Raw genomic sequence first — 19,643 nt, forward strand, 5'->3', positions numbered from 1 at the left:
GGTCCATCTCAGTGAGGCCTTGGAAAACCTCCCTGGTCTTTGTGGTTGAGTCTGTGTTTGAAATTCACTGCTCGACTGAGGGGCCTGACGGATCATTGTATGTGTGGGGTCCAGAGATGAGGTAGTCATTCAAACATCATGTTATTAAACACTATTATTGTTATTATTGTTATTGTTATTGTTATTGTTATTATTATTATTATTATTGTTATTGTTATCGTTATTATTATTATTGTTATTATTGTTATTGTTATTATTGTTATTATTGTTATTATTATTATTATTATTGTTGTTATTATTGTTATTGTTATTGTTATTATTATTATTGTTATTGCTATTGTTATTATTGTTATTGTTATTATTATTGTTATTGTTATTGTTATTATTGTTATTGTTATTATTAAACAAACAGACTTATTATGTGACTTGTTAAGGACATTTTCGCTCCTGAATTTATTTAGGCTTAACAAAGGGGTTGAATACTTATTGTCACGCCCTGACTGTAGAGATCTTTTTATTCTCTATGTTTGGTTGGTTGGTGACTCGGGTGGGAAACTCTATGTTCTTTGTTTCTATGTTTTGGGTTCTCAATCAGGGACAGCTGTCTATCATTGTCTCTGATTGGGAATCAAACTTAAGCAGCCTTTTTCCTTTTGTATTTGTGGGTCGTTGTCTTTGTTAGTGGCATTATAGCCTAAGTAAGCTTCACGGTTGTCGGTAGTTGTCTTTGTTAGTGGCATTATAGCCTAAGTAAGCTTCACGGTCGTTTCCTTGTTCTGTTGGCGACATTTATCAATAAAAGAAATGTACCATGCTGCACCTTGGTCCGGTCTTTTCCACGACAACGAGCGGGACACTTATTGACTCATTTCCACGACAACGAGCGGGACACTTATTGACTAATTTCCACGACAACGAGCGGGACACTTATTGACTCATTTCCACGACAACGAGCGGGACACTTATTGACTCATTTCCATGACAACGAGCGGGACACTTATTGACTCATTTCCACGACAACGAGCGGGACACTTATTGACTCATTTCCACGACAACGAGCGTGACACTTATTGACTCATTTCCATGACAACGAGCGGGACACTTATTGACTAAAGGCATTTCAGCTTTTCATTTTTTATTAATTTGTAAACATTTAGAAAAAACGTAATTCCACTTTGACATTATGGAGTATTGTGGGTAGGCCAGTAAAACAGACCAGACTAAATAAAGACAACTCACGCCCTGACCATACTAAATAAAGACAACTAACGCCCTGACCATACTAAATAAAGACAACTCACTCCCTGACCAGACTAAATAAAGACAACTCACGCCCTGACCATACTAAATAAAGACAACTCACGCCCTGACCAGACTAAATAAAGACAACTAACGCCCTGACCATACTAAATAAAGACAACTCACGCCCTGACCAGACTAAATAAAGACAACTCACGCCCAGACCATACTAAATAAAGACAACTCACGCCCTGACCAGACTAAATAAAGACAACTCACGCCCTGACCATACTAAATAAAGACAACTCACGCCCTGACCAGACTAAATAAAGACAACTAACGCCCTGACCATACTAAATAAAGACAACTCACGCCCTGACCAGACTAAATAAAGACAACTCACGCCCTGACCATACTAAATAAAGACAACTCACGCCCTGACCATACTAAATAAAGACAACTCACGCCCTGACCATACTAAATAAAGACAACTCACGCCCTGACCAGACTAAATAAAGACAACTAACGCCCTGACCATACTAAATAAAGACAACTAACGCCCTGACCATACTAAATAAAGACAACTCACGCCCTGACCAGACTAAATAAAGACAACTCACGCCCTGACCAGACTAAATAAAGACAACTCACGCCCTGACCAGACTAAATAAAGACAACTCACGCCCTGACCAGACTAAATAAAGACAACTCACGCCCTGACCAGACTAAATAAAGACAACTCACGCCCTGACCATACTAAATAAAGACAACTCACGCCCTGACCAGACTAAATAAAGACAACTCACGCACTGACCAGACTAAATAAAGACAACTCACGCCCTGACCATACTAAATAAAGACAACTCACGCCCTGACCAGACTAAATAAAGACAACTCACGCCCTGACCAGACTAAATAAAGACAACTCACGCCCTGACCATACTAAATAAAGACAACTCACGCCCTGACCAGACTAAATAAAGACAACTCACGCCCTGACCATACTAAATAAAGACAACTCACGCCCTGACCAGACTAAATAAAGACAACTCACGCCCTGACCAGACTAAATAAAGACAACTCACGCCCTGACCAGACTAAATAAAGACAACTCACGCCCTGACCATACTAAATAAAGACAACTCACGCCCTGACCAGACTAAATAAAGACAACTAACGCCCTGACCAGACTAAATAAAGACAACTAACGCCCTGACCATACTAAATAAAGACAACTGACCAGACTAAATAAAGACAACTCACGCCCTGACCATACTAAATAAAGACAACTCACGCCCTGACCATACTAAATAAAGACAACTCACACCCTGACCATACTAAATAAAGACAACTCACGCCCTGACCATACTAAATAAAGACAACTCACGCCCTGACCAGACTAAATAAAGACAACTCACGCCCTGACCAGACTAAATAAAGACAACTCACGCCCTGACCATACTAAATAAAGACAACTCACGCCCTGACCAGACTAAATAAAGACAACTAACGCCCTGACCAGACTAAATAAAGACAACTAACGCCCTGACCATACTAAATAAAGACAACTGACCAGACTAAATAAAGACAACTCACGCCCTGACCAGACTAAATAAAGACAACTCACGCCCTGACCAGACTAAATAAAGACAACTCACGCCCTGACCATACTAAATAAAGACAACTCACGCCCTGACCAGACTAAATAAAGACAACTCACGCCCTGACCAGACTAAATAAAGACAACTCACGCCCTGACCAGACTAAATAAAGACAACTCACGCCCTGACCAGACTAAATAAAGACAACTCACGCCCTGACCAGACTAAATAAAGACAACTCACGCCCTGACCAGACTAAATAAAGACAACTCACGCCCTGACCATACTAAATAAAGACAACTCACGCCCTGACCAGACTAAATAAAGACAACTAACGCCCTGACCAGACTAAATAAAGACAACTCACGCCCTGACCAGACTAAATAAAGACAACTCACGCCCTGACCAGACTAAATAAAGACAACTCACGCCCTGACCAGACTAAATAAAGACAACTCACGCCCTGACCAGACTAAATAAAGACAACTCACGCCCTGACCAGACTAAATAAAGACAACTCACGCCCTGACCAGACTAAATAAAGACAACTCACGCCCTGACCATACTAAATAAAGACAACTCACGCCCTGACCATACTAAATAAAGACAACTCACGCCCTGACCAGACTAAATAAAGACAACTCACGCCCTGACCAGACTAAATAAAGACAACTCACTCCCTGACCAGACTAAATAAAGACAACTCAAGCCCTGACCATACTAAATAAAGACAACTCACGCCCTGACGAGACTAAATAAAGACAACTCACGCCCTGACCAGACTAAATAAAGACAACTCACGCCCTGACCATACTAAATAAAGACAACTCACGCCCAGACCAGACTAAATAAAGACAACTCACGCCCTGACCATACTAAATAAAGACAACTCACGCCCTAACCAGACTAAATAAAGACAACTCACGCCCTGACCATACTAAATAAAGACAACTCACACCCTGACCATACTAAATAAAGACAACTCACGCCCTGACCATACTAAATAAAGACAACTCACGCCCTGACCAGACTAAATAAAGACAACTAACGCCCTGACCAGACTAAATAAAGACAACTAACGCCCTGACCATACTAAATAAAGACAACTCACGCCCTGACCAGACTAAATAAAGACAACTCACGCCCTGACCAGACTAAATAAAGACAACTCACGCCCTGACCAGACTAAATAAAGACAACTCACGCCCTGACCAGACTAAATAAAGACAACTCACGCCCTGACCAGACTAAATAAAGACAACTCACGCCCTGACCATACTAAATAAAGACAACTCACGCCCTGACCATACTAAATAAAGACAACTCACGCCCTGACCAGACTAAATAAAGACAACTCACGCCCTGACCAGACTAAATAAAGACAACTCACGCCCTGACCATACTAAATAAAGACAACTCACGCCCTGACCAGACTAAATAAAGACAACTCACGCCCTGACCAGACTAAATAAAGACAACTCAAGCCCTGACCATACTAAATAAAGACAACTCACGCCCTGACGAGACTAAATAAAGACAACTCACGCCCTGACCAGACTAAATAAAGACAACTCACGCCCTGACCATACTAAATAAAGACAACTCACGCCCAGACCAGACTAAATAAAGACAACTCACGCCCTGACCATACTAAATAAAGACAACTCACGCCCTAACCAGACTAAATAAAGACAACTCACGCCCTGACCATACTAAATAAAGACAACTCGCGCCTCGACCAGACTAAATAAAGACAACTCACGCCCTGACCATACTAAATAAAGACAACTCAAGCCCTGACCATACTAAATAAAGACAACTCACGCCCTGACGAGACTAAATAAAGACAACTCACGCCCTGACCAGACTAAATAAAGACAACTCACGCCCTGACCATACTAAATAAAGACAACTCACGCCCAGACCAGACTAAATAAAGACAACTCACGCCCTGACCATACTAAATAAAGACAACTCACGCCCTAACCAGACTAAATAAAGACAACTCACGCCCTGACCATACTAAATAAAGACAACTCGCGCCTCGACCAGACTAAATAAAGACAACTCACGCCCTGACCAGACTAAATAAAGACAACTCACGCCCTGACCATACTAAATAAAGACAACTCACACCCTGACCATACTAAATAAAGACAACTAACACCCTGACCATACTAAATAAAGACAACTCACACCCTGACCATACTAAATAAAGACAACTCACGCCCTGACCAGACTAAATAAAGACAACTCACACCCTGACCAGACTAAATAAAGACAACTCACGCCCTGACCATACTAAATAAAGACAACTCACGCCCTGACCAGACTAAATAAAGACAACTCACGCCCTGACCAGACTAAATAAAGACAACTCACGCCCTGACCATACTAAATAAAGACAACTCACGCCCTGACCATACTAAATAAAGACAACTCACGCTCTGAACAGACTAAATAAAGACAACTCACGCCCTGACCAGACTAAATAAAGACAACTCAAACCCTGACCATACTAAATAAAGACAACTCACTCCCTGACCATACTAAATAAAGACAACTAACGCCCTGACCAGACTAAATAAAGACAACTCACGCCCTGACCAGACTAAATAAAGACAACTCACGCCCTGACCATACTAAATAAAGACAACTCACGCCCTGACCATACTAAATAAAGACAACTCACTCCCTGACCATACTAAATAAAGACAACTCACGCCCTGACCAGACTAAATAAAGACAACTGACGCCCTGACCATACTAAATAAAGACAACTCACGCCCTGACCAGACTAAATAAAGACAACTCACGCCCTGACCATACTAAATAAAGACAACTCACGCCCTGACCATATTAAATAAAGACAACTCACGCCCTGACCATACTAAATAAAGACAACTCACACCCTGACCATACTAAATAAAGACAACTGACGCCCTGACCATACTAAATAGACAACTCACGCCCTGACCAGACTAAATAAAGACAACTCACGCCCTGACCATACTAAATAAAGACAACTCACGCCCTGACCATATTAAATAAAGACAACTCACGCCCTGACCATACTAAATAAAGACAACTCACACCCTGACCATACTAAATAAAGACAACTCACGCCCTGACATACCCTAAGGGAACATTTTGACAATCACCGTATGGTTAGTGAGAAAGTCCCTATTGGAACTGTACGGTCCCTTACTAGACGTCCGAAAACATTTGTAAAATTCGGGGACGGCGTCGGGCCGAGCGGCAGGGCCAGACCTACCGGGAAGTCATCAAATGAACTTTGTCGGACATTCGGTTTTCGTTTAATAAAATAAACAAATTTTGGCCCATTTTTGCGCTATGCCGGAATATCCCACAAGAGGGCATAAGCAATCATATTGCTATTGGACAAAACATCCCGAATCACGACGTGCCATATCTCGAAAACTGAAAATATTTCGAAGCCGAAACTTGGTGAGCGTAGGTTTGGCATTATGGGAAGATGGCCCCGAACAAGATGGCGTCTAGGCCTCAACGGTTTTTGAGTTATGGCCATATTTCTGGGATTAAAGGTCCAAAATGAAAATAGAGAAAAGATTTTTTCACTTCACGTCAAAGTCAAGGAGCCTCCGGTGTCAATAAAAAAAATCGGCCATTTATCTATCGTCATTTAAGAGAAATCGTACGATGACCAGATCGTGATGTTCAGATATAGGTGTTTTTTTTTTCAACGGTTACAGATCCAGTTGCAGGGTGTTCATACGAATATTTTTAAAATGTGCTGCGGAGCTCTGCGACATTTCTGTGATTTTCTATGATTTTCTGAAATAACACACACTCACTAAACCCTCCGTAAATAACTCAGTTCTTAACGTAAAGACTTAAAACTCAGGATTCTGTAAAGGCATACCCCAATGAGGATATGAGTTTATTTATAGCTTCCTGTGCCAACCGGAAGTGCCATAATTGGTGTCTCAGGGGCTGTTTGGAAGGGTTAAAAAAATCAGATCTGTCCAAAACTTCATATGTGTGATTAGACAACACCCATGAACTGTAAATCAGTCATTTTTCCCAACAGATGTCAAAGAAAAGCTCTCACACACACACACAGCAAGGATGGAGTGACAAAGCGTGGTGTTTAAAGACACAGAGAGCAGGCAATGGCATAAACATAATCCCAAGGTGGGCCGAGTCCAAAGAGGTGCCCCGCTTGACCGTAGCTCGCTCGGTCTGAGCGCAGCGACCATGAGAAAAATAGGCCCACAATGTAGCCTGCACCACAATGTCATTTGATTTTGGGTGACAGCGGCGGAACCGTTAGGTTTAGAAGGACAATTCAAACACAGGACTGTTCCTAAGGTCCTCCCGATCTGTGCAAGCCTAACCTTGACTGTGTGGCATTAACCTTTCACAGTTAAAAGAAGGTGTTTACATAAAAACAGTGTGCATTGACTTCTCTCCCCATAGGAATACATTGCCTGCTCCCCTAAATACAACCTGGGGTCTTTATGGGTTATGAATGCTGTATGAACCTGTCTTCTATGACATTCCATCAGACCACTATGAGGTCTACCTGTGTCGATTCTAAGCTTCCTGGAGCAACCGGAAGTGGTTAAATTGACCCAAAAGGTATTTGGATGTACATCACCTCGAAAGGTGGAAAGGCCTCTGCATTATTCAACCCTGTGTAGATCAGTCAATTCTCAACTTAAAGACTTAAAACTCAGGATTCCGTAGGTTTCTATGTCAGTCAAGACATGTGTGTATTTATAGCTTCCTGTGCCAACCGGAAGTGCCATAATTGGTGTCTCAGGGGCTGTTTGGAAGGGTTAAAAAAATCAGATCTGTCCAAAACTTCATATGTGTGATTAGACAACCCCCATGAACTGTAAATCAGTCATTTTTCCCATAAAAATTCAAAGGAAAAATAAATCACACAGATACACAACTTGGATGGAGGGACGTATTGGGGTGTGTAGAGACTGACAGTGCCTCCAATAGTTAGCTTTGTTCGAGCTAAAAAAGAACCGTCAGACCTAGAGTTCCGAAACTTTAGAATCCTGTTCTAGACCTCAGGTAGATAGTGCGTGGTGAGTTACGGCGCTCTAGAATGTTCTCGGACCGAGAAACAGCGTCGAACATTTGCAATGACTTCAATTCATTTTGACCATTACGAAAATGGCGACATTTAGAAATGTCCCAGAGACACAAGACTAGGTGCATTGTGACCGTCTCGGCCCATAGAGACAGAACCCAACATCTCGGTCCGATAGCTCATTCAAGGACCCCGTAGCAAGGCATGGAAAAAAGTGGATTTTCAGCACCAATTAGGCTTTTACTCGGACACCAAATGACCTATCGAGCCGAAACTCGGGATTCGGGGTCGCCTCACATAGGACTACACATAATGTCCGAACTGGCCCCGCAGCTAGAAAGTAACTATGTGTTTTATGGTTTTTTAATGTTTTGTACCGAAGGCCTTGTGAATTTTGGGCCAGCTCTGAAGTATGTTATACTTGGCTCCTAAATGAGTTGGGAAAAGTGGGTTTGGTGTCAGTTTGTATCAGTTTGGTGTCAGAATGATATCAAATTGACTGATGGACGGTGACTTGCAGGTGACTCTTGTCCATTAGCAATATGTTTAAGCGGTGAGGTACCATCACCAAAAGTGACATTCTGAAATCAACCCAAACGAGCGATGGAGAGGTACCAGTATCACTGCCCAGCCATCCCTATGTCATCGGGCCAGTCAATTTGGCATTCCTGCACAAATTTTCAGTGACTTTGCAAAAGTAATTGACTTTGAAAGAGTGAGAAAAATCACCAAATGGACATTCTTGAATCAACCCTAACGAGTGATGGAGAGGTACCAGAATCACTGCCAAGCCATCCCGACTTCATCGGGCCAGTCAATTTGGCATTCCTGCACAAATTTTCAGTGACTTTGCAAAAGTAAGGAACATTTGCAATATGTTTTAACAGTGAGGTACCATCACCAAAAGCGACATTCTGAAATCAACCCAAACGAGCGATGGAGAGGTACCAGTATCACTGCCCAGCCATCCCTATGTCATCGGGCCAGTCAATTTGGCATTCCTGCATGATTTTTATGGCATGACAAATTGGTGATGGTGAATGCCCAGTTAACCATATGGCAAATGCACAGTGACTTTGAAAGAGTGAGAAAACATTACCAAATGGACATTCTGAAATCAACCCTAATGAGCGATGGAGAGGTACCAGAATCACTGCCGAGCCATCCCGAGTTCATCGGGCCAGTCAATTTGGCATTCCTGCACGAATTTTCAGTGACTTTGCAAAAGTAAGGAACATTTGCAATATGTTTTAACAGTGAGGTACCATCACCAAAAGCGACATTCTGAAATCAACTCAAACGAGCGATGGAGAGGTACCAGAATCACTGCCGAGCCATCCCGAGTTCATCGGGACAGTCAATTTGGCATTCCTGCACGAATTTTCAGTGACTTTGCAAAAGTAAGGAACATTTGCAATATGTTTTAACAGTGAGGTACCATCACCAAAAGCGACATTCTGAAATCAACCCAAACGAGCGATGGAGAGGTACCAGTATCACTGCCCAGACATCCCTATGTCATCGGGCCAGTCAATTTGGCATTCCTGCATGATTTTTATGGCATGACAAATTGGTGATGGTGAATGCCCAGTTAACCATATGGCAAATGCACAGTGACTTTGAAAGAGTGAGAAAAATCACCAAATGGACATTCTGGAATCAACCCTAACGAGCGATGGAGAGGTACCAGAATCACTGCCAAGCCATCCCGACTTCATCGGGCCAGTCAATTTGGCATTCCTGCACAAATTTTCAGTGACTTTGCAAAAGTAAGGAACATTTGCAATATGTTTTAACAGTGAGGTACCATCACCAAAAGCGACATTCTGAAATCAACCCAAACGAGCGATGGAGAGGTACCAGTATCACTGCCCAGACATCCCGAGGTCATCGGGCCAGTCAATTTGGCATTCCTGCATGATTTTTATAGCATGACAAATTGGTAATGGTGACTGCCCAGTTAACCATATGGCAAATGCACAGTGACTTTGAAAGAGTGAGAAAAATCACCAAATGGACATTCTTGAATCAACCCTAACGAGTGATGGAGAGGTACCAGAATCACTGCCAAGCCATCCCGAGTTCATCGGGCCAGTCAATTTGGCATTCCTGCACAAATTTTCAGTGACTTTGCAAAAGTGAGAAACATTTGCAATATGTTTTAACAGTGAGTTACCATCACCAAAAGCGACATTCTGAAATCAACCCAAACGAGCGATGGAGAGGTACCAGAATCACTGCCCAGACATCCCGAGGTCATCGGGCCAGTCAATTTGGCATTCCTGCATGATTTTTATGGCATGACAAATTGGTGATGGTGAATGCCCAGTTAACCATATGGCAAATGCACAGTGACTTTGAAAAAGTGAGAAAAATCACCAAATGGACATTCTGGAATCAACCCTAACGAGCGATGGAGAGGTACCAGAATCACTGCCAAGCCATCCCGACTTCATCGGGCCAGTCAATTTGGCATTCCTGCACAAATTTTCAGTGACTTTGCAAAAGTAAGGAACATTTGCAATATGTTTTAACAGTGAGGTACCATCACCAAAAGCGACATTCTGAAATCAACCCAAACGAGCGATGGAGAGGTACCAGTATCACTGCCCAGCCATCCCGAGGTCATCGGGCCAGTCAATTTGGCATTCCTGCATGATTTTTATAGCATGACAAATTGGTAATGGTGACTGCCCAGTTAACCATATGGCAAATGCACAGTGACTTTGCAAAAGTGAGACAACATTTGCAATATGTTTTAACAGTGAGGTACCATCACCAAAAGCGACATTCTGAAATCAACCCAAACGAGCGATGGAGAGGTACCAGAATCACTGCCAAGCCATCCCGAGTTCATCGGTTCAGTCAATTTGGCATTCCTGCATGATTTTTATAGCATGACAAATTGGTAATGGTGACTGCCCAGTTAACCATATGGCAAATGCACAGTGACTTTGCAAAAGTGAGACAACATTTGCAATATGTTTTAACAGTGAGGTACCATCACCAAAAGCGACATTCTGAAATCAACCCAAACGAGCGATGGAGAGGTACCAGAATCACTGCCAAGCCATCCCGAGTTCATCGGTTCAGTCAATTTGGCATTCCTGCATGATTTTTATGGGATGACAAATTGGTGATGGTGAATGCCCAGTTAACCATATGGCAAATGCACAGTGACTTTGAAAGAGTGAGAAAAATCACCAAATGGACATTCTGGAATCAACCCAAACGAGCGATGGAGAGGTACCAGAATCACTGCCCAGCCATCCCGAGTTCATCGGGCCAGTCAATTTGGCATTCCTGCATGATTTTTATGGCATGACAAATTGGTGATGGTGAATGCCCAGTTAACCATATGGCAAATGCACAGTGACTTTGCAAAAGTGAGAAAACATAAACAAATGGACATGATGAAATCAACACCACGAGTGATTGAAAGGAACAACAATCACTGCCCGGCCATCCCGAGTTCATCAGGCCAGTCAATTTTGCATTTCTGAAGGATTTTTGAGCATGTCAAATTTCTTATGACATTTGGCCCCCACAAAACATATGCCTTATGCACAAGCAAAAGAAAAAAAAAACATTATGATAATAAAATATGACTAAAGTATGTTGATACAGTTCTTATACGTGTGTAACTGACACAAAATTCGAAATTTTTTCGAAAAACGGTCCAGAAAGCACTTTTTTAGGGGTGTGTGAAGTTTTTTATGAAATTTAATAATTTTTGACTTTTGACTTCTGACTTCCTATGAAATCATATTGCAGAGGGACAAAACACATGCAATAATGCGCAAGTAAAAAAAAAAAAAATTAGGATAATAAAATATGACTAAAGTATGTTGATACAGTTCTTATACGTGTGTAACTGACACAAAATTCGAAAAAATTTCGAAAAACGGTCCAGAAAGCACTTTTTTAGGGGTGTGTGAAGTTTTTTATGAAATTTAATAATTTTTGACTTTTGACTTCTGACTTCCTATGAAATCATATTGCAGATGGACAAAACATATGCAATAATGCGCAAGTAAAAAAATTAAAAAAATTATGATAATAAAAATTGGACAAAAGTATTTTCATACAGTTCTTATACATGTGTAATTGTCAAAAAAAAGCGAAAGAATTTCGAAAAACGGTCCAGAAAGCACTTTTTTAAGGGGTGATAAGTTTTTTTCAAAAAATTCATTTTTTCAAAATTTGGCTTTTGGATGTTGACTTGGAGTCCAATATCAATATGAAAAACCATGGTGGAGCGCAATCGCCACCTGTTGGATTTTTGAAGTGTTACAACTGGCAATAGCCATATGGCAATTGAAGTAAACTTTGCATGAATCAACGCCGCTTTGGGTGGTATTGGCCAATGTGTACATGGTTTGTCCTATGCCAATAATTTGCCATTCATTTTTGTCCACTACGGGGGTGAATTCCCTTACTAAATAAAGACAACTCACGCCCTGACCAGACTAAATAAAGACAACTCACGCCCTGACCAGACTAAATAAAGACAACTCACGCCCTGACCAGACTAAATAAAGACAACTCACGCCCTGACCATACTAAATAAAGACAACTCACGCCCTGACCAGACTAAATAAAGACAACTCACACCCTGACCAGACTAAATAAAGACAACTCACGCCCTGACCATACTAAATAAAGACAACTCACGCCCTGACCAGACTAAATAAAGAAAACTCACGCTCTGACCAGACTAAATAAAGACAACTCACGCCCTGACCATACTAAATAAAGACAACTCACGCCCTGACCAGACTAAATAAAGACAACTCACGCCCTGACCAGACTAAATAAAGACAACTCACGCCCTGACCATACTAAATAAAGACAACTCACGCCCTGACCAGACTAAATAAAGACAACTCACACCCTGACCAGACTAAATAAAGACAACTCACGCCCTGACCATACTAAATAAAGACAACTCACGCCCTGACCAGACTAAATAAAGAAAACTCACGCTCTGACCAGACTAAATAAAGACAACTCACGCCCTGACCATACTAAATAAAGACAACTCACGCCCTGACCAAACTAAATAAAGACAACTCACGCCCTGACCAGACTAAATAAAGACAACTCACACCCTGACAAGACTAAATAAAGACAACTCACGCCCTGACCAGACTAAATAAAGACAACTCACGCCCTGACCAGACTAAATAAAGACAACTCACGCCCTGACCATACTAAATAAAGACAACTCACGCCCTGAACCATACTAAATAAAGACAACTCACGCCCTGACCATACTAAATAAAGACAACTCACGCCCTGACCAGACTAAATAAAGACAACTCACGCCCTGACCATACTAAATAAAGACAACTCACGCCCTGACCATACTAAATAAAGACAACTCACGCCCTGACCAGACTAAATAAAGACAACTCACGACCTGACCAGACTAAATAAAGACAACTCACGCCCCGACCATACTAAATAAAGACAACTCACGCCCTGACCAGACTAAATAAAGACAACTCACGCCCTGACCAGACTAAATAAAGACAACTCACGCCCTGACCAGACTAAATAAAGATAACTCACGCCCTGACCAGGCTAAATAAAGACAACTCACGCCCTGACCAGACTAAATAAAGACAACTCACGCCCTGACCAAACTAAATAAAGACAACTCACGCCCTGACCATACTAAATAAAGACAACTCACGCCCAGACCAGACTAAATAAAGACAACTCACGCCCTGACCAGACTAAATAAAGACAACTCACGCCCTGACCATACTAAATAAAGACAACTCACGCCCTGACCATACTAAATAAAGACAACTCACGCCCTGACCATACTAAATAAAGACAACTCACGCCCTGACCATACTAAATAAAGACAACTCACGCCCTGACCATACTAAATAAAGACAACTCACGCCCTGACCATACTAAATAAAGACAACTCACGCCCAGACCAGACTAAATAAAGACAACTCACGCCCTGACCAGACTAAATAAAGACAACTCACGCCCTGACCAGACTAAATAAAGACAACTCACGCCCTGACCATACTAAATAAAGACAACTCACGCCCTGACCAGACTAAATAAAGACAACTCACGCCCTGACCAGACTAAATAAAGACAACTCACGCCCTGACCAGACTAAATAAAGACAACTCACGCCCTGACCATACTAAATAAAGACAACTCACGCCCTGACCAGACTAAATAAAGACAACTCACGCCCTGACCAGACTAAATAAAGACAACTCACGCCCTGACCAGACTAAATAAAGACAACTCACGCCCTGACCAGACTAAATAAAGACAACTCACGCCCTGACCAGACTAAATAAAGACAACTCACGCCCTGACCAGACTAAATAAAGACAACTCACGCCCTGACCAGACTAAATAAAGACAACTCACGCCCTGACCATACTAAATAAAGACAACTCACGCCCTGACCATACTAAATAAAGACAACTCACGCCCTGACCATACTAAATAAAGACAACTCACGCCCTGACCAGACTAAATAAAGACAACTCACGCCCTGACCAGACTAAATAAAGACAACTCACGCCCTGACCATACTAAATAAAGACAACTCACGCCCTGACCATACTAAATAAAGACAACTCACGCCCTGACCATACTAAATAAAGACAACTCACGCCCTGACCATACTAAATAAAGACAACTCACGCCCTGACCAGACTAAATAAAGACAACTCACGCCTTGACCAGACAAAATAAAGACAACTCACGCCCTGACCACACTAAATAAAGACAACTCACGCCCTGACGAGACTAAATAAAGACAACTCACGCCCTGACCAGACTAAATAAAGACAACTCACACCCTGACCAGACTAAATAAAGACAACTCACGCCCTGACCAGACTAAATAAAGACAACTCACACCCTGACCAGACTAAATAAAGACAACTCACGCCCTGACCAGACTAAATAAAGACAACTCACGCCCTGACCATACTAAATAAAGACAACTCACGCCCTGACCATACTAAATAAAGACAACTCACGCCCTGACCATACTAAATAAAGACAACTCACGCCCTGACCAGACTAATTAAAGACAACTCACGCCTTGACCAGACTAAATAAAGACAACTCACGCCCTGACCACACTAAATAAAGACAACTCACGCCCTGACCAGACTAAATAAAGACAACTCATGCCCTGACCAGACTAAATAAAGACAACTCACGCCCTGACCAGACTAAATAAAGACAACTCACGCCCTGACCAGACTAAATAAAGACAACTCACACCCTGACCAGACTAAATAAAGACAACTCACGCCCTGACCAGACTAAATAAAGACAACTCACGCCCTGACCATACTAAATAAAGACAACTCACGCCTTGACCAGACTAAATAAAGACAACTCACGCCCTGACCAGACTAAATAAAGACAACTCACGCCCTGACCAGACTAAATAAAGACAACTCACGCCCTGACCAGACTAAATAAAGACAACTCACGCCCTGACCAGACTAAATAAAGACAACTCACGCCTTGACCAGACTAAATAAAGACAACTCACGCCCTGACCAGACTAAATAAAGACAACTCACGCCCTGACCAGACTAAATAAAGACAACTCACGCCCTGACCAGACTAAATAAAGACAACTCACGCCCTGACCAGACTAAATAAAGACAACTCACGCCCTGACCAGACTAAATAAAGACAACTCACGCCCTGACCAGACTAAATAAAGACAACTCACGCCCTGACCATACTAAATAAAGACAACTCACGCCCTGACCAGACTAAATAAAGACAACTCACGCCCTGACCAGACTAAATAAAGACAACTCACGCCCTGACCATACTAAATAAAGACAACTCACGCCCTGACCATACTAAATAAAGACAACTCACGCCCTGACCATACTAAATAAAGACAACTCACGCCCTGACCATACTAAATAAAGACAACTCACGCCCTGACCAGACAAAATAAAGACAACTCACGCCCTGACCAGACTAAATAAAGACAACTCACGCCTTGACCAGACTAAATAAAGACAACTCACGCCCTGACCACACTAAATAAAGACAACTCACGCCCTGACCAGACTAAATAAAGACAACTCACGCCCTGACCAGACTAAATAAAGACAACTCACACCCTGAACAGACTAAATAAAGACAACTCACGCCCTGACCAGACTAAATAAAGACAACTCACGCCCTGACCATACTAAATAAAGACAACTCACGCCCTGACCATACTAAATAAAGACAACTCACGCCCTGACCATACTAAATAAAGACAACTCACGCCCTGACCATACTAAATAAAGACAACTCACGCCCTGACCATACTAAATAAAGACAACTCACGCCCTGACCATACTAAATAAAGACAACTCACGCCCTGACCATACTAAATAAAGACAACTCACGCCCTGACCAGACTAAATAAAGACAACTCACGCCCTGACCAGACTAAATAAAGACAACTCACGCCCTGACCAGACTAAATAAAGACAACTCACGCCCTGACCATAATAAATAAAGACAACTCACGCCCTGACCAGACTAAATAAAGACAACTCACGCCCTGACCATACTAAATAAAGACAACTCACGCCCTGACCATACTAAATAAAGACAACTCACGCCCTGACCAGACTAAATAAAGACAACTCACGCCCTGACCATACTAAATAAAGACAACTCACGCCCTGACCAGACTAAATAAAGACAACTCACGCCCTGACCAGACTAAATAAAGACAACTCACGCCCTGACCAGACTAAATAAAGACAACTCACGCCCTGACCAGACTAAATAAAGACAACTCACGCCCTGACCAGACTAAATAAAGACAACTCACGCCCTGACCAGACTAAATAAAGACAACTCACGCCCTGACCAGACTAAATAAAGACAACTCACGCCCTGACCAGACTAAATAAAGACAACTCACACCCTGACCATACTAAATAAAGACAACTCACGCCCTGACCAGACTAAATAAAGACAACTCACGCCCTGACCATACTAAATAAAGACAACTCACGCCCTGACCATACTAAATAAAGACAACTCACTCCCTGACCAGACTAAATAAAGACAACTCACGCCCTGACCATACTAAATAAAGACAACTCACGCCCAGACCATACTAAATAAAGACAACTCACGCCCTGACCAGACTAAATAAAGACAACTCACGCCCTGACCATACTAAATAAAGACAACTCACGCCCTGACCAGACTAAATAAAGACAACTCACGCCCTGACCAGACTAAATAAAGACAACTCACGCTCTGACCATACTAAATAAAGACAACTCACGCCCTGACCATACTAAATAAAGACAACTCACGCCCTGACCAGACTAAATAAAGACAACTCACGCCCTGACCAGACTAAATAAAGACAACTCACGCCCTGACCATACTAAATAAAGACAACTCACGCCCTGACCATACTAAATAAAGACAACTCACGCCCTGACCATACTAAATAAAGACAACTCACGCCCTGACCAGACTAAATAAAGACAACTCACGCCCTGACCATACTAAATAAAGACAACTCACGCCCTGACCAGACTAAATAAAGACAACTCACGCCCTGACCATACTAAATAAAGACAACTCACGCCCTGACCAGACTAAATAACGGTCAGACCGTGACAGGAGTGAATACTTTCTGGTCAAAAGAATCTAAGAATTGGCAGAAGACATCAAAGATAACACAATAACGTATTTGGAAGAATTAAGCAACTAAATCGATTTTTTTTTTATTCACTGTCCTCTTTTATTAATTCCTTACGTCACTATTTCATTTGAATCAATTTTAATCTTGATCTTTATTGAGTAAAGGGCCGTCAGTAAGCATTTCCCTGTTATTAAAAAACAATTTGATTTGATGTATTAAAAGCCTGTTTTTCGACACAACGATCATTAGAAGCATAGTCAGGAAATAGACCGTAACTAGAATGTTTTCAACTGAAGGGTTTCTCTCCTAGATCCAGGAATTTAGCAAATGATTTATATCAGAACTGTACAATAGGATAATAAAGTATTGATTGATTGATTGATTGATTGATACCTTCTTCTGGTTGTTACATCTTTCAGAGGCAGGGTAGCAGGCCCCACTGCCCCCCTCACAGGGGTACTCCCCCTCCTGGCAAACTGGGCACTCCTCCTCGTCGCGCCCCGTAGGGCAGTGCCAGTACCCGTCACAGCGCTGGCGTTCAGAGTAACAGCCCTGGTCCAATCCGCACGGGTGATCCCCAGGGAAGCAGTAACCTTTCACCTTCAGGATAGAATAGGAAACGTCCTCATAAAAGTCATCTCTGGGTCCTAGTCTTCTGTCTGGTCAGGATAAACTCTGGGTCCTAGTCTTCTGTCTGGTCTGGATAAACTCTGGGTCCTAGTCTTCTGTCTGGTCTGGATAAACTCTGGGTCCTAGTCTTCTGTCTGGTCAGGATAAACTCTGGGTACTAGTCTTCTGTCTGGTCTGGATAAACTCTGGGTCCTAGTCTTCTGTCTGGTCAGGATAAACTCTGGGTCCTAGTCTTCTGTCTGGTCAGGATAAACTCTGGGTCCTAGTCTTCTGTCTGGTCAGGATAAACTCTGGGTCCTACTCTTCTGTCTGGTCAGGATAAACTCTGGGTCCTAGTCTTCTGTCTGGTCAGGATAAACTCTGGGTCCTAGTCCTAGTCTTCTGTCTGGTCTGGATAAACTCTGGGTACTAGTCCTAGTCTTCTGTCTGGTCAGGATAAACTCTGGGTACTAGTCTTCTGTCTGGTCTGGATAAACTCTGAGTCCTAGTCTTCGGTCTGGTCTGGATAAACTCTGGGTCCTAGTCTTTTGTCTGGTCTGGATAAACTCTGGGTCCTAGTCTTCTGTCTGGTCAGGATAAACTCTGGGTACTAGTCTTCTGTCTGGTCAGGATAAACTCTGGGTCCTAGTCTTCTGTCTGGTCAGGATAAACTCTGGGTCCTAGTCTTCTGTCTGGTCTGGATAAACTCTGGGTCCTAGTCTTCTGTCTGGTCAGGATAAACTCTGGGTCCTAGTCTTCTGTCTGGTCTGGATAAACTCTGGGTCCTAGTCTTCTGTCTGGTCAGGATAAACTCTGGGTACTAGTCTTCTGTCTGGTCAGGATAAACTCTGGGTCCTAGTCTTCTGTCTGGTCAGGATAAACTCTGGGTACTAGTCTTCTGTCTGGTCAGGATAAACTCTGGGTCCTAGTCTTCTGTCTGGTCAGGATAAACTCTGGGTCCTAGTCTTCTGTCTGGTCAGGATAAACTCTGGGTACTAGTCTTCTGTCTGGTCAGGATAAACTCTGGGTCCTAGTCTTCTGTCTGGTCAGGATAAACTCTGGGTACTAGTCTTCTGTCTGGTCTGGATAAACTCTGGACCAATGACAGCTCTAAACACAAAACAGAGCACTTCATCATCAAGAAAACATGTACAATCCCACTGTCCCAAATCTAATCTACCTGGTATGTAGGTCAGGGTCAGGGTTAGGGTCAGGGTAAGCTTACCTGGTATGTAGCGTTGAACCCATGCCCAGGGCTGAGTGGTGTTAGGGTCAGGGTTAGGGTCAGGGTCAGGGTTAGCTTACCTGGTATGTAGCGTTGAATCCATGACCAGGGCTGAGTGGTGTTAGGGTCAGGGTTAGGGTCAGGGTTAGGATCAGGGTTAAGGTCAGGGTTAGCCTACCTGGTATC

General features: G+C 42.6%; 1 long non-coding RNA gene across 1 annotated transcript in view; it reads right to left on the minus strand.

Moving 5' to 3' along the window:
- LOC135532702 (uncharacterized) overlaps window positions 1–19,497 on the minus strand; it is a 40,899-nt gene extending 21,402 nt beyond the window's left edge. The window contains exons 1-2 of the long non-coding RNA XR_010454382.1: window positions 19,458–19,497; window positions 18,017–18,223 (exon numbers count right to left, since the gene is read on the minus strand). This is a non-coding gene — a long non-coding RNA (uncharacterized LOC135532702). The remainder of the gene's footprint in view (window positions 1–18,016; window positions 18,224–19,457) is intronic.
- Window positions 19,498–19,643: the final 146 nt, after the last annotated feature.

The sequence above is a fragment of the Oncorhynchus masou genome, unplaced genomic scaffold, assembly GCF_036934945.1.
Source record: "Oncorhynchus masou masou isolate Uvic2021 unplaced genomic scaffold, UVic_Omas_1.1 unplaced_scaffold_1992, whole genome shotgun sequence".
Classification (NCBI taxonomy): Eukaryota; Metazoa; Chordata; class Actinopteri; order Salmoniformes; family Salmonidae; genus Oncorhynchus; species Oncorhynchus masou.